Consider the following 18,244-nt stretch of genomic DNA (forward strand, 5'->3'; position numbering starts at 1 on the left):
AACAACGTATCACTTTTCAAAAGCCAGACTTCTGTCTGTTTGTTTCCCTTCACTTCAAGCCTTTCTCTTCCTGCTGCTTTTGTTTTTCAATCAACTTGTTGGCAGCCAGTCGTTACTGGCAACCGGTTCAGTAAGATGGAATGTCTTGAAGCTTGCATTTCACCAGTCAGTGGTGTTACTTGCTGAAAAGTTGTACCCCAACAGCTTGTGTACCATCAAAAAATCTTTAAAGCCCTTTTTAGTGCACCGAGCTTCCTCTGAGTTTCTGAGGAAGACATGTTGCTGTGGTTTCAAAGGTTGGTTGTTTCGGTTGATGCATATCATCTTCACTGTGTTTCATGTGTTTTTTGTTGCACTACACTATTCTCCAACCTTCTGTATAACACTTTTTCACTGCATACTATTATGAGTCTTTTGATCATTTCCAAAAGCTACACATTACCGTTTTTCACCAATTGTTAAATCCCAAAATAACATCGGTGTTGATTAGTTTTTGGCAGGTACATCGGTAACGCCTAGAAAAACTGTCAGAAAGGTAAGGATTCTTCTTTCCTGTTTAAGTAATACTGTGTTGTTCTAAAGTGAAATCAATTAAACTGGAAGAAAAGAAACAAAATAGCTGCTACATGAATTCACACTTCACTGCTGTCACTAACTTTAGCACGGTGACCTTATTTGACTCCCAGTATGAATGATGTAACCGTATACCTGAAAGCAGAGAACTGATCTAAGTCGAGGGTTGTTGGATATAGTGCTGAGTCAAACGTGAATGGACTGTTTGGTGTTGAAGGAATTCCAGCATCATCCAAAGTGCTTCATGTAATCAATACCAGTAAACTCGAAGAGCTAAACAGCGTTTGTAGTTGCAGCTTGTAATGTCTACTGAATTCAAGGATTTACACCTGCTTCCCTTTTGTCCCGAGGCAGTCAATGCTTTTGTTTTTTTTTTGCCACTTGCAGTCTGTTAAAACGCTGTAGTGATGAACAAAGCACAAACTTCTACTAGAAGATCTACCGGTAACTGGAGATCCTTTTGTTTTTGGACTATTTGATACATACATCATTACATCATTCAGTTTCAACACAAATTTGTTAGAATCTATTGGTTTAAACGTGTTAACAGGTATTAGTTTGGACAGTTGGACCATGGGTCGATTTATTAGGCTTTAAAGCCGGGCTGCCAGGAGCCTTTACATTGTCCACAGGTTACATAACATCATGAGGTTATCATAATGGATAATTATCGATGAGTGCAGTAAATGAGAGTCTATTTTAACAGAGGAAACTGCAGAGTGACTCACAGCAGATTAGGATATTACAGAGAATCACTGGAATGCTAATGTTTACTCACCCAGGGGAGAACAGAGACTTTGAGAAGCCAATATGAAATTCTCTGCTTTTATGTTTGTATCAGCTTCCCTCCTGAGGACAGAAAGCAGTTGCCACAAAGCTGAGTGTGTTTGAGCGAGTGTGCATTTCTTTGTGTGTATGTTTCTCCAGACTGATTGTGGTTTCCTGCATGTGACAAAACAGTACAGCGTTCACCGACCAAATTACAGAATTTCAATTAAGAGGTGCGTGTATGTGTGTGCTTGCATGCTAAGCAGGGTGCAACTGTTTAATTTCTCTTTATATCTCCTGTTCTCTTCCCCCGTCTTCTCTCGCTTCTCCTAAATGTTGCTTTACACGGTAAACATCAGTTTACAGCCAAAGGTGGCTCGAGGTTATTACAGTGCCATGCTATAAGATGATTTGACAGGATTGTGGATCGATAGTAGAATTGCTTGGAGGCAGAGAACTTTGGGAATCCTTAAAAATCACTTTCTTATCTCTTTTATCCTTTATTATCATAACTCAAGAATTTACCATTTCAAAACAAAATCAAATCCTGAGAATCTGTGATGAACTACAATCGAGCTCCTTGTGCAGCATCTCCAAGGCACGGTGGTGACTATTTGACTTCGAATATGGAAATAAAATAAGACAAACCATGACACTGAACTGCCGGTCCTCCCAGCCAAACCTACATGACATCAACATCAAACCTGACTCCATGTGTAACGCCTCACAGTCATGATTGATGACCAACTAACATTTTCTAATCATGTCACGTCGGTCGCCCAGTCATGCCGCTTTGCACGTTCCACACTTCAGTTCCCCATTGGTGGAACGTCCAAACAGTTCCTGCCAGATCAGGGGCGTCCCTCTCTACCTTCACAAACCTCCTGAAGACCTCCAGCTCTTCAGAGAGGACCTCCTCTGCAACACTACCAACAACTGGACATGATGCATCTACCCCCCTCTACAGCTGGACCTTGATTCTATGTGAGCAGTACTTTGCTGCACTAACCTGTCCTTTTCACACGTCGCTTTGGATAAAAGCGGCAGCTTAATGTCTAAATGAAATGAATACTTTGTGAGAAAGAGATGCATGAGTCACCCTCCCTATCGTATGTGCACATACATGTACTGAATGGAGCACTTCAGAGGTCAGGAACAGGGTCATGTCTATCAATATCTCCCTGAAAGAAACTGAGCTGACCCCTCACATCCAGACAAACCCACACATGCTGCAGCCCACGCCGACCACACGGCTCAAACCACTTTGAAACGAGGGCGAATTGAACCTCTTGCAGCCGTATCATAATATCACTCTGTCTTTTTCCCTCTGACACTTTACACACACACACACACACACACACACACACTCGTAAAGCAGCGTTAAAACCTTAATCTCATTCATTTATTTCTCATCAGCGAGTGACGGGAAGAGAAACAGTTGCGTCACATTACCACACTCTGCTTCCAGGAAGCTCTATTAAAAAGGATGTTCGCTTTTTCTTTTTTCTTTTTTTTTTCACCCCCGCTGCCTCTATTTACCCATAAGTCTTTGTAATCTGTTTAGAGGGCTTATGGGTTGCTCAGAAAAGTGCTCTTTCCTCGCAGCGCAACTCATTTATCAAAGCGAGATTAAGAAAAGTCCGGAGAGTGTTTTGAATACGTGCTATCAGACACCTCTCAGTTGCAAATTAAATTGTACCCAGTTCTGTGTTTTGAATGCACATTTGATAAAAAAACAAAAAAACAACCTCAACAGTTTGTTTTGGCTGTGTCAGCGTCATTCATTCAGAGTCATGTGCCTGCTGCAAATATGAGGCAGCCTTTAAAGCTCCACTTCTCCTCTTTTTTTTTCTTTCTTCTTGTTCTAAGCGTTAGGGTTAAGGTTGGGAAAGTTGTTTTCTTGCTGAGTTAACAGTAATTACAGGCTTTATCTGCAGGAAATATGTTTGTAGCCACAGAAAGTTGAGAGACTCCCACACTGTTGGAGAATACAGTAAACAAACATCACTGTGTATTAAAATGCAAATGTTACAACTGCAACCGCGTAGAAATGCAGACAGACCCTCACTCGTCTAACTGGAATGAAGTGAGGCGAGGCAAACATCTGAAACATCTGTCGTAAAGGGTACCACCAACACATTATGCATCACATGCACCGTTTACAGGTTTTCACATTACATTAATATGGCATCAAAGTTCTGCAGCAGGGTTCGAACTCCTGCTGCAGAACTCATGAGTCCTGTTTAAAACCCCTTGCACCGTCAAAATGACTCAAAACAACATGAATCATGAGAGTGGCATAAAACATTATGTGTATAGAGACATACTAAGAGCATTCATTAACATGTAGCTGGTAAATACCACTACCAGTACCACTAAAATGGGCCTGAATAACCCCCTTTAAATGACAAACCTAACCCATAACACTGGTGGTTCTCAACCTAGGAGTCATGGACTCATGGATAATTGTCTAGGGGGTCGCCAAACGGTTCTAGAGAACAGAATAAAATAACATATCGTGGCAAGCAGTTTGAGTTTAATGTCCTTGAGGTGTCTGAAATGTGCACTCATTCATAGACACACTTCAACAGCTTTTTACTTTAGCCCCCCTGGGACTCAGCTCCTGAATACTGAATAATGAAATGGATATTTTGAGTGTGATACAGCAGGAATTACCGTGTGTGTGTGTGTGTGTGTGTGTGTTGCATTATGAGAGCCAAATGTCACTGAGGAACGTTAACTCCACGGTCAGGACATTTTACTGGGCTGCACATCTGCAACAAGTTGCCTGACAGTTTGGTTTAGAGGACAGGAAATGAATGTAACGTGTGTGTTTGCGTTTGATTGGGGTCAAAAGTGCGTCGTCAGATTTCCACCATAAACCTTTCGGCTGCTCTCCTCACCCAGACGTCACCTCCCACAACGTTTCTTCCCCCGCTGAGATTTGTTTCCCGTCGCTCACTTCTTCCTTCGGTTTTGTTCTCACTTGTTTGTTTCTTTGAATAGTTTCTACACTGATTTTCCTCGACTAACCTTCCAGTCAATCTTGCTGTTGTTCACAGATTAAATCCTCTGTGGTCTCTGCAAAAAATTAGCATTTGGTTTGTGTCCCCTGTCACAACAAATATTTGTCCATGGATTGTTTTGCTCATATTTGACAGCCGATCAGCAGTGGCTTTGTTTGTGTTGTATTGTACTGGGATTTTATCTGTGTGTGTGTGTGTGTGTGTGTGTACAAATACTTCTGTCCAGTGAGATTTGCATTTGAGTAAATCAGAGATCCAGTTGTTAGTAGTCCACATATCACTCCGTGTTTGCTTCTTCTTGTTCATAATGCGTCATGAAGTTTTAGAGGCAATAGCCGTCGACGTATTCTCGATGTGCATCGTGACGTATGAGAAATAAAAAAAAAAAAAAAAAAGCAACATCCTCGAGAACTTTTCTAAAGTCTCAGTTAAAGTTACATAATGTTGCTTTTCTTTACAGATTTACAAACTTTTCTTTGCAGACAAATGAGGACGGATCAGACGGCTGAATGTCTAAAGTTTTACATTTCTGTGAATATCTCAGAAACAGTTTATGATAGAGAGATACGTCATAAATATTTACAGGGGCACCCCCAACTTCCCAGAGGGTCTTGAGGAAAACGAGGCAGTAAGGCTTTGGTCTTTTTCTATTCAAAGTGCATTATTTTATTGTCCTTCACATATTTGATTGAAAAACTGCACATGTATGTCAGGCAAAGGGATTGAATTTGATTGAAAAACTGCACATGTATGTCAGGCAAAGGGATTGAAAAATGATATTTTCATTTAAAAACTCTTACTCCTACTGTTTGAGGTGACTTTGATTAAAAAAAATCTACTTTTCCTCTTGAAATTATAGATTTTTCACTCATACTAGAACATACATGCATGCTTAAAGGTTCTTACCAAACACATGGTGTTCCATATACATTACATATTGTTCATAAGAAGAGAAAACTAAATTCTCTGCTGTTTCAATGTTGATGGGAAACACTAACTCAGGTCAGGTCGTGTCTTCTTTTCATATTTAAAGACTCATTATAGAATCACATTTGGTGTGTTAGTATGCAAGTGTGTGTCACTCTTTGTGAATTTTAGCGTTTGGATCTGGACTTTTTGTTTCAGTGTGAGGTTTGCCGTGTCAGTTTTAATCTTCCTAATTCTGGATGTAAACAAATGTTGAGGTCAAAGTGTCCATCTGTTTACACAGAGTGCTTTGAAACGCTTCCACATATAATGATGCACACACACACACACACACACACACACACACACACACACACAGTGTGAGGCATTATGTCTGACAACCGAGAGCTGCTTTCATACCCGCGTGTGTCTGCCCTCAGTCGCTGCTTCAGGCTAACAAACAAACATCTCTGACTTTGTGTTACAGCCTATGTTTGTGAATGTCTGTGCATGTTTTTCTTTTTAATAAGTGACACATGATATTGAACTGTGCAGAAAAAACAGATTCAGTTGCTTCAGGAAAAGCCTAAAAACGATGTGTTCATGTTCAGGTGACAGAGCTCTCTGACGTCCCTGTGAATTATGACTGTTGTCCACTGCGAGCTGAAGAAAGCAAACTTCAGGGCCACAGCGTCTCCTGTGAAAAAGAGGTTGGGTGTCCGGCTTTGACTACTGTTTGTTTCCTGTTTCCTGCTGACAGTCAGTGCTGATTACTTTTAAAATCGGGACCTTAATCGTGCTGTTTCTGTCCCAAATCTAAGGTAACGTTAATCATAGCTCTGTAAGGTCAATATATATATTTTTTGTGATTCATAACCCAGCGTAGAAAAATGATGCTGCCCTGCTGGAGGCATCTGACCAGAAAATGCTGCTAAAAAAGTTTTTGTTATTTAATTTGCATGACCTGTTTTGGTTTTAATGTTTGGATCCAGATAAACATCGGATCGATCATCAGTTTATCAGCTCGACTCATTTCATTTATCTCCGTCACTGCAGAAAGTTTCCAATAAAAAACAAAGTATCTAATGTGATACAGTGTTTATAGTGTTAGACTTTTGATGCATAACAACTAAGAAGTCATTTATGGTTATGACTGACCAGTATGTGTATTACTGCATAGTTTAACTTTAGTAATTTATTGTATTTAATGATCTTAGATTCATTTCAGCTGCCAGAGCAACATACAGTAAAAAGTACACTACCTCGAGATAGACGTGGTCTTGAGAAATGTTCGTATGCATACACTGGGTGAACTGTCCATCAGCTTTGCAGACATACTGCACAGTTTGTTTACTGCACGTGCAAAAGCATCGATAGTTTGTCAATCCGTCGCTCCGTTCCTGTTCCGGTCTGTGTTCAGCTTCATGTTTCAAATATCTGTCAGGCTTTGTACACATCTGTGTTCTTCTGTATCTCTGCGTATGTGAGAGACGGAAGCAGTGCAGAGAATGTAATACCTTCCGTCTTGCACAAAGTACAGGTTGTAAATCACCTTTTTTCAAAGCGCACTGAATCTCTGTGGCTTCACTGAGGGATTTGGCCGGCGCTCCATGAGTCGGGTGGAGGAATGTGTCAGATTGATGTGAAGGATATGTGGGAGTGATGCTGGAGAATGGACTGTATAGCTTCACTATGTGGTGTCAGCGTGTCAGTGTGTGTTGCTCCTGAAGGCCGGTCGGAGCCGGAAAGTCCTCGTCTCAACTTTGAGCATTTGAATCAAACTTCTTCTGACTTTTCGTCCAGGTTTCCTGAGCTCACACATGTTTGTGTTGGGTTCCTGTTAGAAGATGACATTCATATGAAGGAGCTGGTTGGTATATGTATTCTTACATCCTTTTTTATTTTTCCCGACAGCTACACATCGTTCATAGCTAGTGGAAAATCGCACCAGATATTCCATATTTGAGTGTAATAACATCGTATGCAGTAGGTGATGACAAATATAAACCAGGGTGGGCCAAGAACAACCTGACACAAAGAAACACATTTTCCCACCGTGAGAGAGCGTGGAACAGCCGAGCTCCAAAACTGACCTGATCATCAATCAAAGTTTCCATTTTCAACTTTTTCGAAGGAGCAAATATCGTAAGTTAAAACAAAAAAATTAGGAAATATATCATTGTCCAGGACGGCCCCCGAGCAGCTGAGGCGGTCGCAGCACATCCAGAACGCTCTGCGACCGATTCAAAGGTTTAAAATCACCTCCAACCACCGCGATGACGTTATTCTGCTACCACAAGAACTCTGGATGGAGACACAGATTTACTTCTCTTGTCTCCAACCAACAATCAGTATTTGCTGCATTAAACCAGAAGTCACAGATCTTTGCAGAGAGCTCGAGATCAGAAACTTGTTGAGAAAAACTTTTGTTCTGGATTTTAACATGAACTGTAACGTTTGGACTCAGGAAGTATCGCAGCTTTACTTGAATGCTTAAATAACTTCTGTGTTTTTTTCCACCTGCTGACTGAAGTTTGCGTGTGTGTGTGTGCGTGTGTGTGTGTGTGTGTGTGTGTGTGCGTGTGTGTATACCTGTGCACGGGAGCGTAAGCGTGCGTGTGTGTCACCTTTCCTGACACTGTTCCCCACACTTACCCATCTGACAGCTCGTGATTGATTGGCTGCTAAATGCTCCCTTCACACACATGTGCACACACACACACACACGCACACACACACACACACACACACACACACACACACACACACACAGAAAGGAAAGTCCATTATACATCTATCAGTGGGTTTGTCCTAATCATAATGGGAGACAGATGTAAGGTGTTGGGGAGTGCCACTCACACACACACACACACACACACACACACACACACACACACACACACACAAATATAGACGTACATAGACACAATCTGTTTTACACACATACGAGAAAAGACATAAACTTACACTCTCTTTCCTTCCTCTGTTGATTTCATACGTGCACACATTTCTTTCCATCTCAAATTACACACACACACACACACACACACACACACACGCACACACACACCCTCGGACAGTGCAGTATCCATTTAACGTGCTTAGCTGTAGCTGACAACAATGATCAGAAGTCTCCTTGAGAAGGGTTGGTAAGAAGGTGAGCTGTCCCCTTCACTAAAACCACTCATTACTCAACTCAATGCCTGGATGAATAGGCACGTTGTGCATGTTCCTAATGTGAGAGAGTGTGTGTGTGTGTGTGTGTGTGTGTTCGTTCACTTGTGTACCCATCCAGCTGTGGACCTCAGTTGGCAGTTCACCATACTTGGTCAAATGTTTTAATTAAATTCTATTATTATTCGATTAGTGCTGGCTGATGCATTAAAAGTGTTCTGGAGGGAACATGGTAAATAATATATCATGATATATAGATTATGTTTATTCAAGAAAAAGACTGAAATGAACGTCCACACTCGTCCTCTCTCAGCAAACACATAAAGACACAGGAGCCATTTTAGACAGCCTGCAGTGACATTAACTACGGAAGCCATAAAAGGCCATACATACCGTGATAACGAGATAATTTCCTCAGTTTTCCTGTGATAACGCGATAATTAATTCGAGATCTCGAGAAAACAAAACGATAGTCTAGTGTATTAAATCAAGTGCGCCCGTATTACAGAATGTACGGCTAATACATGTAGTCCATGATACGGAGCGAGCAAACCTATTACCACTGTAAAATCTGTTTGATCCATAATTTCTGACAAAGGTTTGTACACTTGATCTCAGGACCATCCTGACTGTTCACTCACTCAGTATCAAGCATATTTACTGAATCATTTTGGAGAAATTCAGCCTCAAAGTTCATTATTTTGAATTGAAAAAGGCATTATGTGCAATATTTACTCCACTGTAAAATCTGTTTGATCCATAATTTCTGACAAAGGTTGACACACTTTGGCTCATCCTCACTCCAGTCCTGAGATCAAGTGTACAAACCTTTGTCAGAAATTATGGATCAAACAGATTTTACAGTGGTGATAGGTTTGCTCGCTCCGTATCATGGACTACATGCATTTGCCGTACATTCTGTAATACGGGCGCACTCGATTTAATACACTAGACTATCGTTTTGTTTTCTCGAGATAAAAGAGGAATAAAATGTATGTATGTATGTATGGCCTTTTAGGGCTTCCGTAAGTAACACTACAATATGGATGTTAAATGCAGAAGATGTGAATAGTCCAAACTGGAAAACGAATCATGAATTAAAATGAATTCTCTTTAAATCAGTGGTCCCCAACCCCCGGGCCGCGGACCGGTACCCGTCCGTGGATCAATCAGTACCGGGCCGCACAAGAATTAATGAGTTATTTCTGTTTTATTTATTATCTAAGTCTCCCGCAAGTGAGGAGAATACGGTCATTTCGAAATAAAAAAACGTTTCAAAATAAAAGACCGCTCGACTTGGACTGGGACTATACTAAAGGGGGACTTACTACTTCATCCACAGTTGGTAGGAGAAGAAGAAAATATTAAGTATAAATGTAAATTACAAAAGATAATTAATTGTGCGAGGTAGTTGTTACTGCATGTTCTCCTCGCATGTTCTCAGCCCCCCGGTCCGCAGTAAAATTGTCAAGCGTTGACCGGTCCGCAGTTAGGAAAAGGTTGGGGACCACTGATTTAAATGATTAACAAACTTACTGCATGCAGCCAAGTAACCAATGATTCACAGCTTAGATTTTGAAATCATCATTGGTAAGTGATCAGGACGGTTTCGGTTCCTCTTTGAAGGTTGTGAGACCAGGTCCACACTTGGATATTACAGACAGTCCACTGACTGTAATGTAGGAATGTGTGAGTGTGTAAGAAAAACACAATATGGACCGAGCACCCCCCTCGACTCCACCAGCACCAGCACCAGCAGCAGCAGCGCTATCTATTCCTTCTTAAAGAGAGAAAACTGGATGGAGAATGAAATGAACTTGAATCGAGCGCCTGAATGTGTTTCTGCATGGCGACCGTATTGATTCCATTTCATATTACAGAAAATACAGCTATCTGGGAAAAGTTCAATCCCTGCAGGGGTTTTTATCTATGGCTTTTAGGGGACATGGGGACAGTCCTCACTACGGGAAAATATGATTTGATTGGAGTGAAAAGGAACACACACAGAGTACATTAGGTCTGAATGGAAAATAGGAAATCCTACATTTGTGAAGCTTGTAACGTTTGATGCGGCGTCAGATAGATTCACCTCTTTGCTTCTGCATTACTCATGTGGTCCCTTTGTTTGCAGCAGGAGGAATTCAGTATCTCTTACAATGAATCCAATCCAATGCAAATGCACTGCAATAAAAGGTAAAGCAACAACACATTAGGTGGCGTAAGGTGTCTCATACAGACGAACCAGCTGCATCAGACAACATGCGGTAGGTTTCAGCCCATTTTGCTTTCCATGCAGACTTTGTTCACTGAAATGTGACTGGTCAATACCACTCGGACTACAAACGGAAACCAGAATGCTTCTGATTCCAAAATCTTGATCTATTTCCCACAATTTCTGCATTCATATGTGGATATCTGTTCATAGGGATGGTGGCAGTGTTGATACTAGTTAGACAGACGATGAACAAGACACCTGTAACGACACCCACCTGTCAATCAAAGCGTCCACGCTCTTAATCCTGCATAACTTTAAGCCTTAATATAATGTGAACAGGTGAGTTGTATATAAATTCACCCTCAGTACAGTTGTCATGAACGGGGAAATTAGCTACAGAGACCAAAACTGTTTTTTGTACCAGGCTGTAAACATGTTTATTTCTGCTGTGAAGTTTTGAACATGGGGACTTATGGAGACTGACTCACTGCTGGAGCCAGCCTCAGGTGGACGTTTTGAGGTGGAAGTTTCTAGCACCTCTGCATCAAGAACTCAGCAGCTGAAGTTGAACCTACCAAAGACAATGATGGTGCACTTCTTCACCTTCATCCTCACCTCCTCCGTCACCATCTGGTACTCTGCCGCCTCCGCCAAGAACGAGGGCACGACTGCAGCGCATCATTCGGTCTGCTGAGAACGTGAAGTGTGCAGGGCACCTCTCCCACCCCGGACACTCCGCTCCGGTAGGAGGCTGCAGTCCAGTAACAGTTTTTTGGATTAATGCACCTGGCACATTCAAATATTCTACATGCTTTTGCACACGACCTTGAGAATCAGATTCTTTGACAAATAAATAGAAGTTGAAGGCCAAAGTATCCAGCAATTTTAACAAACAGCAGTATGAACTGTCGGACAGGCTGAAACAGCTGCAGGCATTGTAGACACGCTTAGTTCAGCCGGCACATAATGAAAATACTGGAACGCGTCACACACACATGGGACAACGGCAGCTCAGAGTGCCTCTGTCCATAAATCCACCTCCATTCTCCTATTCACCATCACAAAGACGAATAACACTCAGGTGTGAAAATAATACTTCCCTGTTCAATAAGGACAAAGAGCCGGGCTCTCTTAACGATCTGTCTCTGCATTAACGATCTGTCTGCGTACTAATGACTCAGCCTTCATAATGACTAACTGATGATGTGGGAGGAACAGAGAGGAAAACGTTAGCCTCCCAGTGCACTCAGTATCTGCACCATCGGAGGGAACATCCACCCAAAAAAGCTATTCCAGGTCTTTTCTTCGTAATGACCAATTGATGATGTGGGAGGAACAAAAGCGAAGTCTGACAGTGAACTCAGTCAATACTTCCTGACACAGGGAGATTAACACTCACTCTCAATCTCTAGTACCTAAAATAGAATCGGATGAACGTACTCTTCACTGCTGATGGGCTGAATTTCATGAAGCCGTGTGTGGGAATCCAGCCTGAAGGGAGAATTGGTTTTGGTCACGTGCACGTCAAACAAAACAAATGTCTACATTATACACATATAGCTGCAAATTAAGCATTTTAAATACAGCATTTGTTTGCAGTTGAGTTATGTTATGGGTGCTGTCTTCAACAACACTTTTGCCTGGATTCAGGCGTCATGAATCTCGATGTCCTTTCACCTTCACTATCATTAAATCAAGGCTTGATTAAGTTCTTATCTATGTCACAATTGCTTCTAATTGTGTGCGATTAGTCACTGTGTAAAAGTAGCTGTCACTTCTATATAAAGGGCAGATATCTGACTTCCACTTTCACTTCATCTCTTTCATAATTCAAGAGAGGGAAATCATTGTCGGTAAGGTTAGTGTCCATGATGGCTGCCCTGTCGTGAGTGATGGAGGTTAGTCGATACCTTTAATTACAGAGAGAGTAAACATCTTTTAAATTAGATGAAATGTTTTAATGCATGTAGTCCGGATACGTGGGCTTCATTATAAAGTACCATCATCACCCTCAGCTGTTGATTTGCAGACACCGAGCTGCACTTTGAAGGGAACACAGGGCTTCGCTTTGTCCTGCAGAAAAACTTCCTCGTGCAGTCGTGAATCTTTAATCGATGGTTGGGGACAATGCTTGCATAATGGGCAGATAATAATGTGGGCAGAACAGAGGGGACGGACCTCAACTGGAAACTTGTTCAATATGAGAGTGATGGAGACTGATTAAGACTTCTTCTGCAGCAAACTCCAATACTTCATGTCGCAGAGTTTATTTCCCTCTCTTTAACCCTCATGTGACCGTCGCCCGGGGGAAGAACTGCAGGAGGACTGAGGGAGAATTGATAGTTACAAGTGTAACAAGTGTGTATGATGCTGATTCGGAAAACAAATTAACTGCTTCTTTTTCATACACCTGAAGCAATTTAATGTGAAACCATGGGGGAGAAGTGAGAAATCACAGTCCTCCTAAGATAGATGATGTGGGAGGAGAAGAGAAAATTATCTCCCAAGCTTGTGAGTGTGTGAATAAGTGAAGGGAATTACAGCAGATGGAATAACTAATGAATTGCATCTCACAGTGTAATACTGCACAGTCCTGCAGTATGTTCCTCGTCCATACTGGACTCATGACCCCAGGAGTCCAGGAGCTGAATCCTCTCTACGTTTGCAGTATGAGACAGACTGTTTGTTTGCAAAATGGAAAACAATATGAGACCAGCAGAAAACTGCAGGTGCATTCGAAGCCTCCTGCACAGTCCCCCCGATGCATTGAATAGTGATGTACTGTACTGTCGTAGAACTTTAGGGGGTTGGTGTTATGCCACATCAGACCACAAGATAATAGCTTGATAATGGCATGACAGACATCAGGGATAAAAAAAAAAATCTGTGATTGGCTGGTGGTTTAATGTATCACCTGACAAGTTCCAGAAGGAATTTAACGTGATCACCTAATGTGACAGAATGATCATCGGGAGGATATCGATGTCATGTAATCTCATATCAGCTTTGAAAGGTCCAAATTGGGTTTTTTTTTTGCAAGATGCAAGGATGCTGGGCACGAGGATTCCTGTTCCAGTTGTCAGCTTTGCTTTTGGTTGGCTGCGGTAGGTCGGAGAATGTGAATCTTATTAAGGGGAAAGAAACAGCTCGCGGTATCATGTGTCATAGAGGTGGGCTCCGTTTCATATAAGAGTCGACTGACGTGACTGATTGTTTTCCAGTTATAAATCATGCCACATGTATCTCCATGGAGATGGAGATAACACGAGTAATAATAGTTAGAGAATAATTTAGTTAGCAGCTGTTAATATTACATTTGAGGCCTTATTATTGGCACAACAGACCCCGTCACTGCCGTGCCAATAATAACAATAGAGCACTCCCTCTCGTGTAATATTGCTTAAATATTAATCTGCACAGATAAATGCATGTATGTGTAATTAAACAATCTCAGATTATCATCTAATCTTCTTAAATTCCTCTCAGACATTTCAGTTTCTGTGACGGTGGAAAACTTTAAGCACAGATTTGTCATTATCCCTATAATTAGTATCATAATATCATATGGAGAGCTTAAAAAAGAGTTTAAGACATCCTCGTTTTAATGGAAACTCAGGTTGTAAGCTGCGTCTGTTATGTGTATATGTCTTTATTACATAAGCATAGTACTGCACGTGCATATGTAATGTGTCCTCATATAAATTCTGTATTTAATCATGAAGGCTCAAATGAGAAGTGGTGAAAACCGTCACATGAAGAATATCAAGCGTGAGGGTCAATGTCAATGTACGTGCAATTAACTATTGACGAGGCCGCAGCTACAATGATGTACAGTAAACCTCGTTATCATTCATATGAAGTGGATGATGAGCGGAACGAGCGAGGAATGAGAATGAATGAGGAGCGTGATGGCCAATGCAAATCTCGTATTAAGATGAATACGCACGACTCAGCTAAAAGAAGACTCGCTTTATAAGGTAATAAAGCAGAGTGGAAGGTTCAGTCTGTAAAGGACTTCATGTTAACTGTATAACGAGACATTTTCATTTCATATTTCTGTAATGTTGTCGTCACTTTCACTACAATGTGACATTTGGAGACGGCTTTTTGAGATTGGTGTTCGACTTTTATTGATTGCTTCAGATATATTGCAGGAAAACATCAGGAGATTTATGAAGCTTCAGATATATTGCAGGAAAACATCAGGAGATTTATGAATTTCTTGATTTGTTTTTGGTGTTTTCAGACAGACTAAGACTAAAATGACAAAAGACAAAAGCAAAGCATTGCAATGAGGGGGTGCGTGCTCAAAGTAATTGCTATAAAACAGTCAGAAAACAGCTTTTTTATTTCTGCTGATTCACCGGCTTTCTCGATGCCTGCGCTCCCTCACTGCCATTCGCTGTCTATGTCACTCGACCTATGAGTGACGTCGCTCACGCTCGGTCTATTCATCAAACGATCATGTAGTCTGAGAAAATAATACCATGAACAAACTGAGATCTAAAGGAAAGGTATCAGTGAGTTTATTTCGGCTGAAGAGGGAACAAACTGTTCACCTTTTATTTTGACTGGTTTCATCAGGCACTCAAAACTAAAGGGGGGTTAAACTTCACGCAGGCTTCATGTGGCGTCATCATTAGAGAGTCAAAAAAAAAAAAAATCTTTCAACACAACTAGAGGGCACTAAGAGTCTGTGTGTGCAGCACACACACACACACAGTGTGTATCTGTGCCTGTCGGTCACATTATAAACGTGGAGTATGTATGATTTGCTTTTGTGTGTGATCGTGTGTGGAGGCCTCGTGTTTCATTCAGTGCAGAGAGCTGCCTCTAATTAAAGCGGCGTGACGACTTCTTGTGACGATGAAACGCAGACACGTTCACTTTAACACACTGCAGCTCACACACACACACACACACACACACACACACACACACACAGCCTGTGGTCCTCAGCATAATGAGTTCTTATTGTGAGTGTGAGGCAGCTAAATACCGACTGCAGCGAGTTCTTCAGGCTAAAAACAGATCATCCGGGTTTCAGTGCTGAAACCTCTGAGCTTCAGAACCATGTGTGTGTGTGTGTGTGTGTGTGTGTGTGTGTCTACATATGTGTGTTTTTATGCTGTGTTTGTGGCATGTGCACACATTTCTGTGTCTGGAATAAGTCATCAGGAGTTTAATAGCTTTCTGAATTCCTCATCCAGACTCAAATTAAACCTGCTATTTTCCATTGGACTTGATCCTTGCACTCTTCCACTGTTGTGTGTGTGTGTTTGTGTGTTTTTGTGTTTGTGCCGGATACCAGATATCAGTTTCTAATAGAGGGGTAGAAATTGTTCCCCATCCCTGGTAATAATAATGCTGCGAATCCACAATAATGTGCAGACTCTAATGGAGGCGAGTGAGATGCCATTGGCAGAAGAATGAGGTAATACAAATGCTAATGTCGTCTCCACTCGTCTCCTCCCTGCCCTCGTCTCCTGTCCTTCCCTGCCCTCTTCCTCAGATTAGATCACATTCAACCTCATCCGCCACCAAAAGCAGAGTCTTCCACACTATATTCCTCTTTATTCCTCTTTATTCCTCTCATCTGTCGTGTTTTTGTTCCTCTTCACTTCATCTCCATCTTGTATTTTTTTAAATCTGCCCTCTACTATTTTTCTTCATTCTTCAGTTCCGCCCCTTCCACTTTCTCCTAACGTTTGCCTTTCCCTTCCTCACCCTCAGCAGGGGTCCCCAAACTTTTTTCGGTGCGGGCCACATCAACTTGCCTTTCTGTGATGGGGGGCCGGGGTCAGTCTATAACCGGAAATGATATCAGTCCCACCAGGATTTCGTGGCCTTTTTTGAAATAGTTGCGGCCTAAAATCCCTGATGTTGCATCAGGTTTTCAAAAAAATTGCGGTGAAAGTTGCTTTTTACATTTTTGTTGCGATTTTGTTACGGGAGGAAGTGAAAGTTGTGACAAGTTGTGATCCGAAAGTCGCGGAGAGGGCGCAGCGAGCACTAAGTCCACGGCCCTGTAAAGCTCACGGTTGGAGCAATGAGCTACCTTCACCCCCGAGCCTTTCCAAGCCGACCCAGAGCCGGTCGCGGCGCACCACAGCGGAGGAAATGTGCCCACGGAGGCCAGCCAGCGCCGGGGAGAGGTCCCACGAGGGTGTCCTGTATTTGCCTCAGTGTCTGCTTCACCTTTCAGAGGAGTCGCATTGGTCTTCCCCCGGCCACGAGGAGATGCCATTAAACCTGAACCACTGCCATTAGCACGGAGACAGATCCGGGGTCAGTTCACTTTTACCTCATTTTCAGACTTCAGAGGAAACGCTGGATCTCGTTTAATGACGGCGTTCATTCTGAATTATTTCTCAATTTGGGCGACATGACAACATATCAGATTTTTTTTTTATTTTTTGCCTTGTGACTTGTGAAGGAGACCTGCTTCCCTGAAATTAATTGAAGCCGGCTGTCATTGATTTCATTACAGAGTTATAGCGTGGCACGGTCTGAATGCTGCCTGAAAAAATTTCATTAGTATTGGCTCAGTTGAGACTTTTACTGCCACATGTCATTTCAAAGAAATTATTAGTATTGGTTCCACTGGAGAGTTTAAGCACTCATGGTCTGAAAACTTTTTCAGAGCTTTTTCTACTCGAGCTACAAAAGAGGAAAAACTGCAGCGACACAACACCTGCTCGGAAATATAAGAGTCTTACTTACACATGCACACACACATTAATTACTTGTCATAAATAGGAACGGTGCGCTCGGTCGAGACGGCGATTAATAGCTTCAAGAAAAAAGACAATCAAGTGTAAAATGAATTCATTTGAAATCAGTGAAATCAATAACTCGGTGTGTGGAGTATCAAACAGCCACATTGTCATGTCGACAATATTTATTATCTTTAGTCAAGTTAATTCATATTTCATGAGACTCAGAAGTAATATGATGTACGTGTGAGTTATTTACTCAAAATGTATTTACAGTGGTTACTCAGTTTTCAGTTTTTACCCCGCTTCTGATTGGTTAGTTCATTCACATGATGACCCCGTCCTGCTGTGTCATCGGATAAAACGTGATCCAACATTACACAATGTTAACCACTCTGAAATTCACAGTCCCCACATGATGACTATGAAAAATAAAGGACGTCAGGGGATTACTGAAGTTATTGTACAGTCGTCCCTCGCTATAATGCAGTTCACCTTTCACGGACTCGCTGTTTCATGGATTTTTTTTGTGTCATTTTGCTTTTTTTACAGCGTACTGTACAGTATGAACGCGCATGTGTTTGGCGTCCTGATTGGCTAACACGGGACTCACACCGGACGCGTGTCAGCCGCGGAATGGCAGTGGAGCGAGCCGGCCGTATTCACGCGAGATCACGAGATCACGCAAGAATCCTGGACATACCCGAGACCCCGCAATAAACAAACAGCTGACTTTGCTTCTCCGACGTGGAGGAGATTATAAAAAGCATCTGTTGTGTCATAAATGATTGTGTGTTGTTCCACTTCAACAATTAGTCTCTCATCGTCCATGTTGAGATGTGAAGTTGTAAAAAGCGACATGAACT

Source organism: Larimichthys crocea, unplaced genomic scaffold (genome assembly GCF_000972845.2).
Source record: "Larimichthys crocea isolate SSNF unplaced genomic scaffold, L_crocea_2.0 scaffold150, whole genome shotgun sequence".
NCBI classification, from domain to species: domain Eukaryota; kingdom Metazoa; phylum Chordata; class Actinopteri; family Sciaenidae; genus Larimichthys; species Larimichthys crocea.